This window comes from Lygodium microphyllum, chromosome 10, assembly GCF_053477565.2.
Source record: "Lygodium microphyllum isolate KBCC chromosome 10, Lygodium_microphyllum_v1.1.10, whole genome shotgun sequence".
In the NCBI taxonomy this organism is placed as follows: Eukaryota; Viridiplantae; Streptophyta; class Polypodiopsida; order Schizaeales; family Lygodiaceae; genus Lygodium; species Lygodium microphyllum.
In genome coordinates this window covers 18,268,174-18,288,587 of record NC_141144.1, presented here as the reverse complement: position 1 = coordinate 18,288,587, position 20,414 = coordinate 18,268,174, and the positions used below count along the sequence as shown (strand labels likewise).

Here is a 20,414-nt window from a genome sequence, read left to right as displayed (position 1 = left end):
CCTCTTCTCTCATCTTCTCTCTTTCTCTCTCCTCTCTACAATCTCTCCCTTTTCTCATTCTCTCTTCCTACGTCTCCTTCATTATAGTTGGTATCAAACCCTCGATCTTTGGTCCCTTCTTCTTTCTTTTTCCTCATACCTAATTATATTTTACACCAACCTTTATTAGATATCTCAAAGGAGCCATGGCCAAGTTGGAGGTACTCAAGTCAAATTTAGGAGCTCTTTTTCAACTTTGAGGTAAAGTTTTAGGGGTTCTTGGTTGAAGAAGGCTCCCTGGACTTGGGGAGAGTTTTAACTACAACTACTTTTTCAAAAGAGGGTTGTTCTACTTCATTCTTGATAGCTCCCATGGATTCTTAGGAAGAAACCTCCATCTCTCTTCTTCTTCTTCACTTCCCTAGACTAAGAACTCTGCAGGAGCCTTCCTCAGCTATCCTAGAGCATTTTAAGGAGCCTCATCAAGTGCTACAGGAGGTCAACAGGAGATTGAGACAACACGACATGGTTAGTCTGTTTGCACTGTCTTCATTTCCTTCTTGTCCTCAAGAGGTGCTGCGGCAAAAAGGAGACAAGAGACCTAAATTCAAGGAGGCTTGAAGAAGGCCAAGCAGTGGTGCGCAAAGGCTCATGAAAGACACAGAAGTCATGCTGTGAAGATGTAGGGGAGAAAGGGACACGGCAACTACCCTTGGAGGTTGAGTGCAGGCTATCTATAGCTACTTTCTGCTCAAAGTATCATCAGCCCTTGTAACAAATTGATGAATCCGCTTCTATTCGCTTGCACATACTCGTGCTTGAGGGCCGCACAGTTGCTGCCAAAGAATGCCACCATCTCATTCCACACAGGAGATTCAGGTCTCGCAGCTTGATCTTGGTCTTCTGACACTGACCATCAAAGTCTACTTCCAAAAATAGAACTCTCTCCAATTATCCCATTTGCTCCAGAGATCTGGCATCTTCACTCGCATCTGAATCATAATGTCTGCTTTGGTGCTGCTGTTAGTCTCTCAAAAGGATTTTCTCATCTCTCTCCCTCTCTGCATTTGAGGCGTCTCTGGCTGCGATGGAGTCTTTCAGATCTTTCCGTCAGCTGAATTCTGCTATGACACAGCGCACTAGTGCTGATATTGTGTTAGACAAAGCTCCCCCTCCCCCCGCAGTGGCTGCCAATGTTGCAGCTTCTCTATTCCTTTTTCGATTCTTCATCTGAGTACTTCAAACCCTCGAGCTTGAAAATCTGTGCAATAACTAGATTTTGCTTGACAGAATCTACTATCTTTTGCCTCTGAGACACCAGATAATTAGCAACCATTTTCTCACTTGACAAACCCGCTAGGTGATCTTTGTCGAAGTGCTAAACTCACCTTTGCAAATGCTGCAGCTCCTCCATTCCTTTTCACTATGACATAAGGCTTCACATAAGCGGAAGTAGCGGCTCGCAAGGAAGAATCAGTGGTTGGCAGGAACACTGACAATGGCTACACCAATGGATGACGGCTGGTAATCCATATATCCACTATAGAGAGAACTCTCGCTCTTCGGAGAGTAGCTTGTGCCCTGAATGATGTGCAGCATCAAAGCCATTGTTTCTTCCACTATGTCAAGGTCCTGAACAGCTTATACCATTGACGGAGGCAGGTCTACAACAGGGGTCTGCAGGTATGTAGTACTGAGGCATATAGGGATAGCTCAAGACATTTGTACACAGAGTTAGATGCAATTCCAGTGGTTGAGTTGGATAAGGATGGATTGGTTAAGACTGGTGTTGAACCATTAGAACATTTGCAGACTACAATGCCTGACTAATTGTGTTGAGATTTTGGGAATATCATGATATTTTTAGCCCCTTGATTTGTTGTACTTTGTTTAGTGATGGACAAACAGGCCCATATTGTCCAGTTGCTATAGAGGGCCTCAAATGCCAACATGGCTACCCCATCATCTGACACATAGCAAGAGACCTTATCAACAAGATAGTCAACAAATAGGATGGACAACATTGTGTTGGCAATAACAATTGGAGGCTCCTTCATCGGGTTCATAGTACTGACAAACACCTCCACTACAGCCAGGTTAGAGGTGTTTCCTTCTTTCTAAAATGTTAAAGACATCCTATCATCCAGGTAAGTTTCACGATTGATTGGTAGCCACTTAGGAAATTGGTCCAATATCCAAGAAAGGGTGTGTGAGTCCTGCCAATACTTGTGAGCACTACACTTTGGACATGTCTCCATTGTCTCGTACTCTCCTCAAAACAGCACGCAATCGTTGGCACATGCATAGATGTTGTTGTAGTCCATGCCAGGCTTTCATAAAACATGTCGCGCATCATCATGAGACTTAGACATGGTATTTCTAAGTGGTAATATATGATACTTTAGTAACCTGAAAAGGGTGTGTGTGTGTGTGTGTGTGTGTGTGTGTTAATATGCTGAGTCATGACTAGAAATATCCATAATCAGCTTATCAGATTGTAAATCCAATTTGGGAATTCATTTTAGCACTTTAGTTTCATTGCTCTCATCATTTGAGCTATCTTAACTTGACCTATCAGAATTAATAGGCACTCTTTTAAATCATGGGCAAAAGGTGGGTTGGTAGGATTTTCAACTTGTTGGAGCATGTAAGAGTCCAGGGTCTGTTAGAACAAGCTCAACTCCAAAGGCTTTCAGCAACACATGATGTTCCAGGCTCTTTGCTACAAGTAGCAAACACATAATGTAATGGTGAATGCAATAGTGATTGTAAGTCTACACATTGCAAGGCTATACTCACATCCTGGAGGATTGGGTAAAGAGATGGAATGCTAGATATTTAATTTGTGAGAGATGCTACTGGTATGGAGTATGTATCTATGCATAACGAGATGGGACAAAGTGGTATCCAAATATGTTGGTTGCATATGGAGAAATTGTTAGACTTACAGGTTGTGAATATGCATGAGGTGGTTGTGCCATCGCTAATGGTGTGTGTGTGCGATAGTGGAGTTTGTGGTGGCAACTACATGCTTCCGGTGCAGTCTCAGTTTGATGACATGTGCCCCTCCCAAATCTCCAAGTGAAGCATTCAAGATTGCAAAGGCGCACAAGATAGATAGAGCTATGAAAAGTTGCAAAACTGTTGCATGCAAATTAAGGTTGTACACTTCTAGAAGAAGTGCATGCTGGAAGCATAACACAAAGATTTTGGCTCATCATGGCAGTCTCAATTTGTCAATGCCTTGTTGTAGGTAGTAAACACTCAATGCAACAGTGTAGGCAAAAAGAAATGTATGTTATGGCTCACAACTCCAGCTCCTTTTCTCACTCTTGGCATCCCAAAAACCGAATGCACTAGATGCTACGCTAGGGTAATAAAAAGTTGTTAGGGCTGACAGACACAATGAATTAATGGAGACACATAGTAAATTAATGTTTAAGATGGACCAATAGATCTCATCCATCTCAGCCACCACCAACACTCAAGCCCAAACAAACAGTGGCAAACTTGCAGCCCTTACAATTGCAGTTGCTCGAATGGCTACAATTAAAAGAATAGATGAGCATGATTATGAGCAATAGCATGGGTATTCTCATGGAAATTATGAATACCGTGACCATGGTTCCGATGGACAAAGGCAGTAGCATGTGCTTACTTATGGTCAGCATGCATATAATGATTGTGCATATTATGAGCAATGGCATGCAACTGATAACTATGCACATTCTTATGCCTTGCATTATGGTCATAAGCATGGACAACCATCTAGGCAGCCTTATGTATACGGTAGCATAATACATGACAATATTTAGGGAATGTACTTCCTTTGAGGAGTTGTGTACTATTTGCAATGTGGTATACAATACTTTTAAGGAAGCTTGCATTGCCAAAGGAATGCTTACAAGTGAGAATGAGTGGACTTTTCTTAAAAGAAGCTACATCTATACAAAGCTAGTATTCAAGTTTGAGTGTTATTTCTGTTATTCTAGTTTTTTGTGAGCTTGCCCGACTTGCCTAGTTATGGGAAGGATTTGTGTTACCAATGATGTAGAGGCGATCAACCGCCAAGACCCATGGACAGCTTATTGCTTCAAGCGTTCCAAGCCGAGCACTAATGGCTACCTCTCACATAGCCAACGCGCTATCCATCCCTACCGGTGTAGTGAGCTTACATCCATGCCTGATCGAGTTACTCCTCTCCCGAGCACTCCGGTAGCTCCACGATCCAAGTGCAAGCTTCAAGCGAGCTCCATCCTCAAGCTCCAAGCTCCATTGCCACGAGCGAGAGAAGAGAAGAGAAGAAGAGAGGATAAGATGGAGAGCTTCTCCACCCCGGTCCCTCACCCTTACACACTCACTCCCTCACTCCCTCACACTCTCACACTCTCTCTCTCAAGCATAAGCTCAAGCAAGCAAGAACAAGAAGAAGAAGAAGAAGAGGAGAGCTACTTTTGGCCACACACAAGAATGAGCTTCTCATTCACTTTTCAACTTTATATACAAAACCCTAAATCCCATTTGGACAGTCATCCCCTTATCCTCTTTTTTACATGGCTGTCGACCATGGCCTAGAAGACCCTTTTTTCCATTGTCCTCCTATCTTCCTAGCTTCCTTCCTACCGCTTGTCTACCTTTATAAATTACACGGGTGAGAGCCCGACACTCTTAAAATAAATCATGGCGCCTTGTGCTCTTTTACAAGAGTATTGACTTGCACTTTTTCTTATGCGTCTTTCTTCTTAATTTAGAACTTTTATGCACTTCTTGTGTTTCCATTTTTTATTGGCATGCCTTCATCTTCCATTTCGCTTTTGCCTTGGCCTTGTCTTCTGCTTCAGATTTTTTGAATTTTTCACCTTGTTTGTTTGAGAGTTAACATTACCCCCCTCCTAGACGAGTGCCAATCCCATGGCACTCTTCATCGTAGGTAACAGCCTTTGGCATGCAATCGAAGACGTGGTTGAAAGGGACTATTGCGATTGCAACTTTGGAGTTTTGGTGGTGGTGTAGAAGAAGGTGGCTGGTGGCACTTTGTTAGCCTGATTGGTTGATGATAGGGTTGTTGAAGTTGGTGATAGGGCCGGTTTTTGTTGGGAGTTGCACTCATGGGTTGGCACATGTATTGATGTTCTGGGGATGCTGGGGCAGGTGACGATTCTTTGGTGGGCTTGCAGAATGATAAAGGATAAGAATTCAGAGTTAAGGGTTGATGAAGAGTTGACAGTACTTTCGTTGAAGTCTACAATACCTGCAATTGAAAATCTTTATTTGTGGTCTCTCCCTGGGGGTAGTGCTAATCTTCTTACCGTGCACAAGACGTAGTTTGATTAGTTTGGAAGACAGGTCGAACTTTAAGCAAGATGAGATTATTGTCTTGCACTTGAGGACTCAAACTGTGTATATATTGTGGTGCAGATATTATGTGAGTGCACGTGCATACTTATATATTACGTAGTTAGAAGACCGTTGGTCTGGTTCCTCGTAGCAATGGGTGGATGAAGCAAGGGTTCGATGGGGTGGAAAAAATTGTCGATGTTGAGGAGAAGTACACTTGAAGGCTTCGTAAAACATCATTTGTGATTTTGACAACACGATGTAGTATAATTGAGCTCATTGATGCCTTAGATTTGGTAACTAGTGGCTACTTATAGTGGGTTGAAGAGTACAATGTACTTTCCACGGTCTTCCATGCCTTGCTTTTACCACTGTTTATTGCAAGGGCACTGAGATGGAGTGCAAAAAAGAATTGTGCAAATGGTTCAGGGTGACATGTGGCAAGACAAGCTCCCTAGGTATGTCCTGCCCTTGATATGCCCTGAACAATTATGGGGGATGTGTAAAGGGCTAGGAGACTAGGGACAAAGCCAGCTGACCAAGGTCACTATACATACCTAATTTAAGGACCCCTAGGTGCTGTGCTGTGATCGTGACCCCTAGGGAGAGTAGCCAATGACTATGCTTTGGGCCGTGCTCAAATGCAATGTGTGCTTTTTGCATGGGTGATTTTCTCTTCTAGTGGGGCTTCCATCACGGCTCTTTATTTCTTGGTATTTCTGTCGCTTTCTCCATAATGGTTCTTGTGGGGTTAGTGGTCTTGTGGTGATTTGGACATTGAACGCTTTTGTACAGGGATCTATGTTGTCATGCATTCACTTGGCAACTCATGAGAGTACGTCCAAGTCATATACTTCGACCATAATGAATAGGTGCAACTCAAAAAGACATCACTTATCTGAATCCCACAATGTTGACTTCGATGCATATTGCCTACGCTTGATTATCATTGCTTGTGTATGTGCTAGCTTTGCTTCTTTTGGTATTACTTATACACAGTCACAAAACACATTGTTTATTTATATACATGTTTATAAACCCATGTCACTTCATGAGGATAAAAACCAATTGTAGAACTCAAGGTTGTACCGGAGTGTGGCACATGCATCTCATACTCGTGGTAGCCTACTCAATAATAACAGATATTTTGCAACATCGAGTAGCATGGTACCTTGTCCGAGTCTACTCGCAACATGTAGCTCCTCCTCAATGAGAATTTTATCAATCAGAGAGTTTTATTGGCTAGTTCCAGCGAAGTCCCTACCCCAAATAGCAATCAGTACTCGAAGGAAAGTTTGTGCTACATACGTTGGGTCTCTTTGAGACTGCCATTTGGCGAGTCGCTCCTCTGTCATAATCCGGGCTCCAAGTTCGGCCATTGTAGCACAGTTTTCAAACCAACATTTTTCAAATTGACTTTGACCCTCTGATTATTGCTTTAGTTGCTCTATCTCTAAGAGATTTGGTTGGTAAAGCACTTCATTGCATATCACAGTTAAGCGTAGTTCGTCGGCCTCCCTGTCAGAGATTAGTTGCATGCGTTCATGTAGGAGCTTGTCATAGTGCTCGTTAAGATATTCTTGCTCTTCCCAAGGTAGCGGATATGGCAAGTATTCTTGAAGCTACTCCCTAGGGAGTGTGCCTATGTCTACAAGGACGCAGACACATGCGAATAATTTGAGTTTAGCATCCCACTCAATCAAGCACTCTATGACACTTCTATGTTCAATGAGGACTTACTCGGTTGCTATCTCATGCAAGGTTCTGGGAGTTTCCCTAGGCTTTATTATAGCTGGGGGCTCATGTCTAGATGAGCAGGATTGGTCACTGCTAGGATTGCCCGTGCTTTCAGGTTTTTCATATTTCTTATGAGGCTTTGCTACAATTGTGTCATGGTTCTCCTCGGATGTGACTGGTATAGTTTTGTCAACCTGTTCTGACAGTGTTGTATCCACTCTTGATTGGTCGATGTAAGTTCGATTATCAATGGATTGAGTGTTTCAAGAAACCGTTGATGGTAATGGTTGCTTTGACTTATCAGAACACACGGATGTGTCTGAGATTTCACCATTATTAGGAGAGATGGTGATGGGTTCATTCATAGGTGGACTCAAAGCTTTATTCCCAAGCTCTTCAGTGCTCCTGGTCTCAATCTTCTTAGTGTCTACAACCACTTGTAACTGCTGTTGTTTTTGTTTTTTTCTCCTCTTTTTATCGGGCAATGAAGGTGTATCCTTTAAAGGCTCGGGACCCTGAACCAGGTCGGTCATTGATGTGCTTGGTTGGGCCTAAGCCTTCTCTTTCTCTAGTGTGTCCTCATGGGACATAGATGGGGCCTGTTGAACAGCCTCACTAGGTTCTGAGGATACAACTGACTCTCTTTGTGGAGAGTTTAACTCTTTAGCCAATTCTCTTTCATTTAGCCCCTCATCCGATTGACTCACAACTTTATTCCCAAGCTCTTCAGTGCTCTTGGTCTCAATCTTCTTCGTGCTACAACCACTTGTAATTGTCGTTGTTTTTGTTGTTTTCTCCTCTTTTTCTTGGGCAATGTAGGTGTATCCTTTAAAGACTTGAAACCCTGAACTAGGTCAGCAGTTAATGTGCTTGGTTGGGGACCTCTGCCTTCTCTTTCTCTAGTGTGTCCTCATGGGACATAGATGTGGCCTGTTGAACAGCCTCACTAGGTTCTAAGGGTACAACTGTCTCTCTTTGTGGAGAGTTTAGCTCTTTAGCCGATTCTCTTTCATTTAGCCCCTCATCCGATTGCATTGGCAGTTACTCCTGGTCGGGGGCATTTACTCTAGGCTCTTGTCCTTACCCATTGTTGAAACATGCCTCCATTGCTTCTTATCAATGCAGGTGTTGTGTTTAGAGTTGTTTTTCTCTTGCTCAGGAGTTTTGGGTGACTCTAGTGTAGAACCAAGAGACAGTTTAGGGTTCTTGTCATGTAGGCTTGGACGGAACCAGCTGAAGAAGTCAGGGTTGTATTGATAGGAAGCATAGAGATCTAGGATTGCAGGGTCTTGAGTGAGGCAAAAGACATATGCGCTAACATTAAGAACCATGCTTCCTACTCCTAGCCTACTAGCTACATGTAGATCTTCTTCTAGAAGCAATTTATCGAACAAGGGATACTTTTGGACAATGGCATAAATCTGGACCTCATGGACCATTGCCAACACTCGTAGTGAGGTTGGGGCAACGTACGTGGGATCATGTATTGATGTCCAAAGGGCTTTCCTTTGCTCAGCGAGTGTCATTAGTCAGTGGCCAATTTTGGCTACCAAACTTTGATTGGAGTACCATTTCTGCACAAAGTTACCTTGTCCTTTTCCTTTTCATTTAATTGCTTCAAGCTTTTCCTTCTTTGTCTCACATTGAGCAGTATAACATGAGGGTATCAAGCACAATTCTCTAGATGTGGCCTTTGGGATGTCCTTTATGACTTCCTCAACAATAGCTTCATAGCGGGAGCAAACATGTTGTTGCTCATCCCAAGTTAGGGGTTCGGCTATGAGCTTCATGTACTCTGGTGTTGGCCTTCCCATGTCCACATGGACGTACGCACATGTGATGGCTGTTAGCTTGTGATCAAGTTTCATTATGCACTTCATTTTTGGTTCATTGGTCAGATGCGCCATCTCCTTGACCAAATCTTCGATAGATTTCTTTTCAAGCCTAGGTTTTAGGTGCTTTGGAAGTGCTGGAGGTGTCGATGATGTTGGTTGTGACACCTCTTCTGCATGTGAATTGCTAAGGACACATTCCACAAGGGGCATTGTCACGGCCAAAGGTTGTGACTGTTGTGATTCATGATTGGAAGTAGTAGCAGCTAGTTCAATGGACTGGCCACTATTGGTAGACTACGGTGTAAAGTCCTTAAGCGGATCAGAAGTGGTCGTGTCTTTTGTTGCCCTTTGCGCATTCACTTATGCAGATCGACGAGCATCAGTTGAGCTAGTCACAATGGATTGCACAGCAAGGATATCCTTAGGTTGAGAGCTAAGGGTGGTGTCATGTCCCACTCCTTGGACATTTGGAAGCTTAGATGGAGATAGAGATTGGAATTGAGTAGCTACTGTGCAGAGGGTCTAGAGCCCCCTCTGTGAGGGTCTAGGGACGGCAGTTCCCCCCCCCCCCCCGCCCGCAAGGCCATTACAGTAAACACCATGCGCAATTTGAAGGACCGTTCGTAACCAATTTTTTAACTACTTACTGTAGATTTCAACCTAGTGATAGATCTATGATGTGCTTTCAGCTCTACATGTTCTCTATGTCGGTTTTAGAATCTACAGGTTAAAAATTTTGAAAAAATCCAAATTCGGCCCAGCATGTCTCAATTGCAGGGGCCGAATGTCTGACTTGGCCCGTCCAAATGGCCAAGGGCCGAATGTAACTAGTCCGAATGGGGTTGGGCCGAGTCAACAGGATCGAGGGCCGAATCAGGTGGGCCAAATGCCAAGTTGGTCCGAATGGTCAATTCGGATAGGCCAAGTGGTGGGCGTTCGAGGGCCGAATATCAAGTTGGTCTGAATGGTTGATTCGAACAGGTCGAGCAGTGGGCATCCGAGTGATAATGGACCGAGGGCCGATTCTGGGACTCAGCCCAAAATCGTCGTCACTCGGATGGCAGGCCGAACACGACCAATTTTGGCTGACACAATAAAAAATCACTCAAATCACATAATTTAGGTCACGGTCTATCGCACGCACCTCCAGATCAAAGCTATGGATGGAGGGGAAGAGTTGTATATACTTGGAATAGCAAATAAACTCCAAAATGCAAATTAGCAAACGAATCAAACCCTCTTGCCCTGTTATGACAACAGAAACCCTAATGCTTGTTTTTCTTCTTTTTTCTTTGTTTTTTCCTACCCTAATGCATCCAAATCACAAAAGAAATATCTACACTACTCCAACATGCTTTTCCAAATCCAAAAACCCAAAAAGCTACTTGCTAAGGAGATCGAATACCTCTTCAGACTCCCTTGCTTCCTATCTATCTACCTCAAGCACCAGTTCAGGGAAAACCCTACTTCAATGCTTGATTCGAAGCGCACAAGCGCTCAAGGCTTGAATATGTTGGTCTGAAACCAAAATGTAGAGGTGATCAACCGCCAAAACCCACGAACCACTTATTGCTTCAAGAGTTTCAAGCCGAGCACTAATGGCTACCTCTCACATAGCCGACGCGCTATCCATTCCTACGGGTGTAGTGAGCTTACCTCCATGCCTGATTGAGTTACCTCCTCTCCTGAGCACTCGGGTAGCTCCACGATCCAAGTGCAAGCTTCAAGCGAGCTCCATCCTCAAGCTCCACGATCCAAGTGCAAGCTTCAAGTGAGCTCCATCTTCAAGCTCCACGCTCCAAGCTCCATTGTCGTGAGCAAGACAAGAGAAGAGAAGAGAAGAGAAAAAGAGAGGATAAGACGGAGAGCTTCTCCACCCCGGTCCTCACCCTCACACTCTCACACTCTCTCTCTCAAGTATAAGCTTAAGCAAGCAAGAATAAGAAAAAGAAGAAGAGGAGGAGAGCCACTTTTGGCCACACACAAGAATGAGCTTCTTATTCACTTTTCAACTTTATATACAAAACCCCAAATCCCTTTAGGGCGGTCATCCCCTTATCCCCTTTTGTACATGGCCATCGGTCATGGCCTAGAAGGCCCTTTTTCCCATTGTCATCCTATCTTCTTAGCTTCCTTCCTACCGCCCATCTACCTTTACAAATCTCACGAGTGAGAGCCTAGCACTCTTAAAATAAATCATGGTGCGTCTTGCACTCTTTTACAAGAGTATTGACTTGAGTTTTTTCTTGTGCACATTTCTCCTTGATTTAGGACTTTTCTGCACTTCTTCTATTTCCATATTTTTCTTGGCATGCCTTCGTCTTCCATTTCGCTTTTGCCTTGGCCTTGTCTTCTGCTTTATATTTTCCAGATGTTTGTTTGAGGGTTAACAAATGACATATAATATTTTATATAAGTTGTGACAAGAACATGGGCATGCTGTCAGAGTGCAGCGGTGCGGAAGCGTAGGACTAAGAGATAGAGAGAATGCAGAGAGAGAAGGGAGAGAAAGAGACAGTGGACGATGAAGATCTGCTGTATATAGAATGCTGAATACAAAGATATACACGGGCACAGTGCGCTGGACTGCGTGTCTCCACCTTGACGATGCGACCTGCTGTCCACCTCGAAGTCTGCTGCAGTCTGCACTGTCTGCTGTCTGAAATCTGTGAACAAAGACAGAAATCTACACGGCATCGGTCTGTAATCTGCGACAGAGAAGAGTGACCAGACTGCTGAAAAAAATCGACTATAAATAGTCGAAAAACTGCCTGAACTGGGGCGCCAGAAAATACCCTGTCGGCTGCATTAAATGCAGCCGACTGACTGTACAGATCGGACTGCCACGTGGCAATCCAACTGTGCAGTCCGACTGTTGCACAGTGATCTGATCTCTAACACCCCCTCTCAGAGCCTGGGCAGGGCAGAAGCCTGAGGGATCTGGAATGTTGCCGAAGTAGAGCCTGAGGAAGCGCCTTCGTAAACAAATCCGCAAGATTGTCCTCCGTCTTGCAATACTCCACAGTGATGGTCTCATCCAGAAGCTTTTCTCGGATGAAGTGGTACTGGATCTCAATGTGCTTCGTCCGGGCATGAAAAACAGGGTTCCTTGCCAAGGCAATGCAACTCTCATTGTCACATCGCAGCAATGTAGGACGAGTCTGGGGGCACCCAAGCTCCTCCAACAATCTCCGAAGCCACACAACCTCGCATGTGGTGGAAGACGCGGCCCAATACTCCGCCTCAGTAGACGAAAGGGCTACCGTGGGCTGCTTCTTGCTACTCCATGAAATAACACCTGCACCCAAAGTAAAGCAGTAACCTGTTGTAGACCGTCTGTGGTCCACGTCACCGGCCCAATCTGAGTCGCTCCAACCTGCAAGTACAAGATCTGACCCATCTGTCCCTGCGGGGTAATGAATCCCCAAATCAGACGTCCCCCTTAGATACCGAAGTATCCTCTGAGCAGCCTGCCAATGCACCATCTTAGGTTCACTCATGAACCCTACCAAGAGCCCAACAGCAAAACATAGATCAACCCTGGTGTTGAGAAGCCAAATCAAGGACCCTATCAACTGTCGATAGCGGGACGCATCCGCCAAAGGAGAAGCTGAATGGGAAGTGGCCTTCCAGTTCGGATCCATAGGAGTAGAGAGGGCCTGACAATCTTCCATCTCAAAAGACACCAAGAGCTCCTGTACATATCTCTGTTGGGAGAGAAAAATCCCCCTCTGAGACTGATAAATCTCATGGCCTAAAAAGAAATGGAGTAGCCCCAAATCCGTCATCTCGAACGTCTGATATAAAGCTGACTTTGTCTCCTGGACCTTTTGTGCATCATCACCTGTGACAATCAAATCATCAACATATAATACAAACAGCACACAACCATCCTCGGAAGTGTGAACATACAGCTGCGGATCGGCCTTGGACCGCCGATATCCCAACTGAGACTGGAGGAATGAATCAATCTTCTCGTTCCAAGCTCGCGGGGCCTGCTTGAGGCCATACAGGGCCTTCTTCAACCTGTAGACTTTCCCATCTGAAGAACCAAAGCCAGGAGGCTGCGCAACGTAGATCTCCTCCTTCAAATCACCATTCAGGAAGGCCGACTTCACATCCAACTGATAAACAGGCCACCTCCTATGGCCAGCCAAAGCAAGAACAGCTCTAATGGTTGCCATACGAGCTGTGGGGGCAAAGGTGTCATGACAGTCAATCCCTGGGCGCTGAGTAAAACCCTTAGCAACAAGGCGAGCCTTGTGCTTATCCAAAGTACCATCACTGAGATATTTGGTCTTGAAGACCCACTTGACCCCAATCACCTTCTTCTTCGGGGGGCGTGGCACAAGTGACCAAGTGCCATTCCTCTCAATAGCCTCCAACTTGGCCTCCATAGCTTTCTTCCATGGGGCGGACTGTAAAGCCTCCTTCACGGAGGTGGGCTCTCGGTCCTGCATAACACGGGACATCAAACAATAATTGGAGCAAACAAGCTCCGAAGAATGCGCCTGGTGCCTCCGTGACCGCCGCGGACCATCCGGCGGTCCCCACTCCTCAGGAACCCCTTCGATCCCTGAATCACGGAGTGTGTCACGGGCCCAGCGAGGAGGAGGCCGAACCTCCCCTTGTCGTTCTCCATCAGCAGAAGACTCTGGAATATCCACCGGTGGTAACTCCTCAGAGGTGTCCGGTGGAACAGTAGACTCTGTGTCAGAAACAAAATCATAATCAAAAGGCAAGGGCTCCAGTGGAACTGTAGAAGGAGCCCAACTCTCCCCTGGATCTCCAAGAACGGGATGCTCCGCACCCGTTGAAGTAGCCGGAACCTCCACAAACCGCACATCACGGCTAGTGTACACATCCCGCTTGACGGGATCATACAGTCGGTAGCCTTGGGACTGGGAGTTGTAGCCAACAAATACCTGTTTTCGAGAAGCCGCTTCAAACTTATCACTGTGAGCCTTGGGAATGTGAACATAGGCATCACACCCAAAGACTCGAAAGTAAGAAACATCTGGCTTCGTCCCAAAATAAGCCTCAAATGGAGTCATCCCTTCCACGGCCGAAGTAGGGGATCGATTAAGAATGTGGACTGCAGTAGCCACAGCCTCGGCCCACAGAACCTGAGGGGTCTATCGGTGCTCCATCATGGTGCGCGCCATCTCGATCACACTGCGGTTCTTCCGTTCTAGAATACCATTTTCTTGAGGAGTATTGGTATTGGCAAACTCCTGGTGAATTCCTCTATCTGCACAAAACCGAGCAAATTCATTAGACACAAATTCACCTCCCTTGTCGGATCGCAAGGTCTTCAACTTCCGGCCTGATCGGTTCTCCTCAAAGAGAAGCCAATCCTTGAAGTGCGAGAAAGCTTCTGACTTTAGTGCCAAAAAATAGGCCCATGTCATCCTGCTATAGTCATCCACGATCAGCATGAAGTACGAGCTCCCACGCAGGGACTCATTCCTCATAGGGCCACATAGATCCGTAGAGACTACCTCCATCGGTGAAGTAGACCGCCGCGAAGCTGTGTGGGGAATGGCATCCCTATGCTGCTTCCCCCGTATGCAGGAGACACATGGCTGCTGGCTCACCACTATATTCGGCAACCCTCGAACAAGCTGTCCACGTGACGCCCTCCGAAGATAGTCATAGTTCAGGTGACCAAACCGAGCATGCCATATCTCAGACTGTGACTGTGAGGTAAGAAGAAGAGTAGAGAGGGCAATGGAAGACTTCAGTTTGTAAATGCCGTTCTCCTCATATCCAGATGATAGAACCTTCCTCGATTCACGATCAAGGACTCGCACAGTAGAACTGTCAAACTCCACCAAAAGACCAAGGGAGCAAAGCTTATGAACTGAAAGGAGATGGTACCCTAATCCTGGTACATGCAAAACCTCTTAGGTATGGGTGCCACCTCGTCCATCCAGAATAAGCTACATCTTACCCCGACCTGCAACAGAAACTGAAGAGCTGTCGCCAATGAGAACCTGCCCACGCGAAGGTCGCAGCTGGGCAACACCATCTGATGAACGAGTCATGTGCCGTGAGGCACCACTATCAACAATCCACTCTCGAGCTTGGGGAGCCGTCATCACAGCATCAGAAGCATTTGGTGAAGCGTCCTCAATGACAACTAGATGTAGAAATGCAGCTGATGAGGGTGCAGCCACCGCTCCAGAATCCTTGGTATCCCTCTTCTTGATGTCCTTCGTGTCTTTGTCAGGGCAATCCTTCTTCCAATGGCCAGTCTTTCCACAAATATGACATGTGGAGTCTTTGTCCTTCTCCTTCTCCTTGTCCTTCTTGGACTTGTTATCCCCCTTCTTCTTCTTTTGGTCCTTCCCCTTCTTCTGAGAGGCTTGACCTATCAACGCCTCCGTCTTGGAAGCATTCTGTCCCTTTAACTGTTCCTCTTGGTCCAAGACCATAGGAACCAACTCTTCCCAGCGAAGAGTAGACTCTCGCCCGAAGCAATAAGGGCAGAGTAAAATGTACCGAATCGTGGCGGCAACTGGGACAATAGTGTGATCGCCATGTCTTCGGAGGAAATCGGCTTCCCCGCATTCTGAACCTGCATCTGTAGCTGCCTTAGCTTGTTAATGTGTTCCCTTAGCGAAGAAGACTTATTGACGAACAAGGTCCGCATCTGTACCTCCAAAGAAACCCTCTTCATCAGGGTCATCCGATTGTACATTTGATCAAGCTCTAGCCATATCTCACGAGCCACCGTCAAGTGCTCGATGTGAGCGATCACGGCTGTAGTGCATGATAGAAAGAGAAAGGATCGTATCCTGGCATTCAGTTTGTCCCAATGAGACTGGGCCCTGGCCAACTCCGTACGAGCATCGGAAGAGAGTTTGGACTCATCTCTTACCGAAGGCCGGTCAATATCCTCCTGTACCAACTCCGCCAAATCATAGGACTCAAGGATGGCCAACATCATTACGAGCCAAATGCGGTAGTTGTCGCCGTCGAGCTTCTGATCTGAAGGAAGAGCCGGTAAGACAGGCACCTTCCGGTCCATAATCGCCTGGAACTCCAAGTCCATCTCTGTAGACATCTTCACCTGCAATGCCTTCTCAAACGCAAAAGCAACCCCCTCTGACTGGGTAAACTCAGCCTGCTAAGGCTCTTCCGCGTCTCGAAGCTTCTTCACCCGCCGGAGGCGATGAAAAAGCAAAACCTGCACTTTTAGGTTGAAAACTCAAACTTCCTCCACGTCAAAAAGCAGTAAACAACAGCAAATCCACCACCTGTACTCCTTTCCTGTGCGCCCACACTCGTTTCAGCCTTGTTCCAAGGCGCAGCCCTCCTGCCTGCCCTTAAATGCAAAAAACGCAAATTTGTGTCGCGATGGAAACTCCACTTCAGGTTGATTCTGCGCTCAGTCAGCCCTCAAACACTGCTCTAATACCATGTCAGAGTGCAGCGGTGCGGAAGCGTAGGACTAAGAGATAGAGAGAACGCAAAGAGAGAAGGGAGAGAAAGAGACAGTGGACGATGAAGATCTGCTATATATAGAATGCTGAATACAAAGATATACACGGGCGCAGTGCGCTGGACTGCGTGTCTCCACCTCGACGATGCGACCTACTGTCCACCTCAAAGTCTGCTGCAGTCTGCACTGTCTGCTATCTGAAATCTGTGAACAGAGATAGAAATCTGCACGGCACCGATCTGTAATCTACGACAGAGAAGAGTGACCAGACTGCTGTAAAAAATCGACTATAAATAGTCGAAAAACTGCCTGAACTGGGGCGCCAGAAAATACCCTGTTGGCTGCATTAAATGCAGCCGACTGACTGTACAGGTCGGACTGCCACGTGGCAGTCCGACTGCTGCACAGTGATCTGATCTCTAACACATGCTTCCCATGATGTTCTACAACAAGAGGCCACTAATAGAGCCTTGTTACAAAGAGCTTACATATCTATGGATGCAATGCTAAATGTTGGACAAAGAGTTACATGCTCTGCAATTATGTATGCCTTAAAACCTAATTTTGGGGATATATTCTTTTTGGGCGGTCCTTGTGGGTCTAAAAAGACATTTCTTTATATGTATTTATTGGCTCAATTATAAAGTAATCTATGTGCAGCATTGGCAACAGCATCATTTGACATTGTTGCCTTACTTTTACCTAGTGGTTGTACTGTTCACTCTAGCTTCAAGATCCCATTGGAACTAGATAGTCAATCCTTCTTTACTATTCATGTTCAAAGTGACCTTACTCACTTACTAAGATAGTAAAGCCTAATTTTGTGGGATGAGGCTTCTATGATGCATTGGTATGCCTTTGAGGTAGTTGATAGGACTTTGAGGGATATTATAAGATGTGATACATCATTAAGTGGAAAGGTTACTTTATTTGGAGGAGATTTTAGGTAGATCTTGCCAATTGTAATCAAGGGCTCTTGTGAGGATATTGTTAATGCGACTCTATGCTACTCTCATCTATAGCAATATGTTGGGTATTAAGACTATCAAGAATATATGTGTATCTGTCAATGGTGGTGTGAATGATTATGCTTACAATGATTGGATTCAAGGTATAAAAGATGGGATGGGCACTACAAATGATTGTGAGAAGTTATAGAGTCCATCTAGCATGGTATTGAAAACACAATCTATCAAAGCCTTGGTTAATAGTGTATATCATGAAGTGCTAAGTGTGACTGATTTTGGAACATATTTTAGAGAGTGTATAATTCTTGCATCATGCAATACAGAGGTTGGCACCTTAAATCATTATGCATTGCAGTTAATGCGAGGAGAAGTTGCCCAATATTATAGCATTGATTCAATTACAGAGACTGATGAAAATTCATTTTTGTACTTTGTAGAGTACTTGAATACTCTAGATCTGGTAGATGCATTCCCTCCTTATCATTTGTTATTAAAAATTAATGCATCTATAATCCTCCTTAAAAACTAGAATCTAAGATAGAGATTATGTAATGGTATGAGATTGATATGTAGGGCTTTTAACATAAAGTTGATATATGTAGAGCTAATTTTAGGGAAAAATATAGATGAAAATGTTTTTATTCCAAGAATCACATTCATTCCTAGTAATTTATATTTTTCATTTACTATGAAATGAAGGTAATTTTCTATATGACTAACATTTGCTATGACAATCAATAAGTCGCAAGAACAAACTTTGTTTGTTATTTGTCTTTATTTAAAAGCACCATTCTTCACTCATGGCCAATGGTCTATAGCATTTTTTAGGGTAAAATCATCATCTAGTGTGAAATTCTTATTGAAAGAAACTGTAGATGTTACAAATGTCACTGCTAGCATCATCGAAAAGGATGTACTTCAAGAAGTACATTGATATGAAATGCCTTTTCAACGAGGTTTATTTATTTCATTGATAATTACTTACAATCACTTCCCTCACGCGTTTTTTTAGATATTTCTTAATAAAGTGTTTGAAAATGTTCTTTTGATTTTGAATTACTTTTTTTCTTAAGTTTTTGCTCAACTTTTGTAGATGACTATTCCAAGTTATGGCTATTGTCCAACTTCAGAGTATTAGAAGCATCTACAGTGTACTTTGCGGGGACTGTTATTAACCATGCTACCATAAGAAGGACTCTAGCTAGAGTCATAGAGCATGTGGAGTTTGATCTCAACATAGGCATTATGTTTCTCCTATTTGTTGAGATCTCACATGTAGGGTACATTCAAGTTATCATGTTTACATTGAGATCTCAAATGTAGAGAGAGAAGGAAACAAAGAGAAATAAATGAAGAGGAGAGAGAATAAAAAAGGGGACACATAGAGAGAGAGAGAAACAAAAACAAAGAGAAAACCAAAAACAAAGAGAAGAGAATTAAAAACTATAATGCTTTAATGATAGCTTTTGAAGAATTGATTGTGTACAAAATTAATTATATTTGATTGAGAGAGAGAGAGAGAGAGAGCATGTGCTTATAGCCCCCCTCCCTCGCTATGGTATGAATATTATTCTTGATCACATTGCTTTCAAGACCCTAATCCTAAAAGAGAGAGCGAGGGGGAGGAGTCGTGCAAAGTTAAGGAAAGTGAAATACAATATTTGGGGGAAGAAGTGAGGAGAGACAATGAGCAAAGTGAAATATAGTATGTGAAGAAGTAGTAAGGAATGTGAAGTTGATGTGCAATATGGAATCTCGTATGAAATATGGAGCTATATATACGATGACTTTTCCAACCATATGTCTGAGAATTACTTTTTGAATATTATTTTTTTAAGAGGCAAAAGAAGCTATACAAATATATTAGTATCAATATGGTACAAGCTTTATATCATTTTATGTGAGTTCAATAAGAGAATTACAAATATTTATAACATATATAAAACCATTAATAATTTGATTTAAGGGAAAGAAGAAAATATGGCATTCAAATAAAGGAAAGAAAAGAGAAGATAACCCTCTAAAAGTAATGAAGTAGAAAGCCTCCAAATCCCAAAGAATCTACAAGTATCTAGAGTTTCAAACCTCCATGTCATGACTTTTATTCACATTTTTGGAACAATGAACCTGAACACTACAATAGGATCAAAGTTTGCAATCCATGACAATGACTTGTGAACCGCGTGACCACGAGTTTATCAGCACTACCTCCACAAAAATTGGAGAGGTTAACCTCTCCATCGGCTCTGATCAAGTTGGCTTTGTTCGCATCCCAAGCCCCGTCGATGGCGTGATAGCATGTAAGCCCATTTTGCCCAATCCCTTACACCCTTTCAGATGGCTTCTTTCTCCCATTGATCATGCTGGTCCCATCACTGGAAATGTTGAAGACAATGCTTTATTGTTGAATGTGCTAGTTGGATGGGATGGTGTAGATGAAAGGGCAAGCTCTTTCATTAAGGAGATGAAGAAAGTTGACTATTGTGCTCTTTTGAATGAAGGGGCAAAGGGGACCCATATAGGACTGGGGAGGGAAGCCTTCCTATGGCCTACACTAGAAGATGTTGTGCAACAAGCTTGTCGGGATGTTAGCAAGCACTTAGAGGATCTTGGTGCCATAGTTGAGACTACATCTATTCCATTGCATCTCAAAGGGGCAGTGATATGGACATGGTTTGTCCTTGCAACACTTGTGGATGGTCTTTTCCACTCAAATCAATCTAGCTTAATAGGAGTGGATGAACAAGGTAAAATTTACAACTGAGCAACGTTCTTGCGGCAACAACTCTTGGCAAATGTAGCAAGGTGAGCAAAGGATGAATATGCAACTGTTTTCAAAAGGCATGACTAAACAAGCAATGAAGACTAAGTTAATAAGAAGATACAATGGGAGAAGAGAGTGCTTGTTTTGCATGATGGCGGGAGTAATATTTAGGATTGCTTGTTTTGCATGAGGGTAGGAGCAATTTTTAGGATTGCTAATTCGGGCATTTTCTTGTTTCTTTAGCATTGAGCTATACCCAAATACCTCATAACATTGCCATCAGGTCTGCATTAGATTGTCAAAGCTAGTGCTATGTGCCATGCTTCAAACCAAGGCTCTTAGGCTCC

General features: G+C 44.1%; 1 long non-coding RNA gene across 1 annotated transcript; it reads left to right on the top strand.

The window, feature by feature from the left end:
* The first annotated feature begins 217 nt into the window (after nucleotides 1–217).
* On the top strand, nucleotides 218–19,783 carry LOC148029755 (uncharacterized). Its single transcript, XR_015692095.1, has 3 exons — nucleotides 218–1,662; nucleotides 1,874–2,075; nucleotides 18,397–19,783. It is a non-coding gene; the product is annotated as an uncharacterized LOC148029755 (long non-coding RNA).
* The last annotated feature ends 631 nt before the right edge of the window (nucleotides 19,784–20,414 follow it).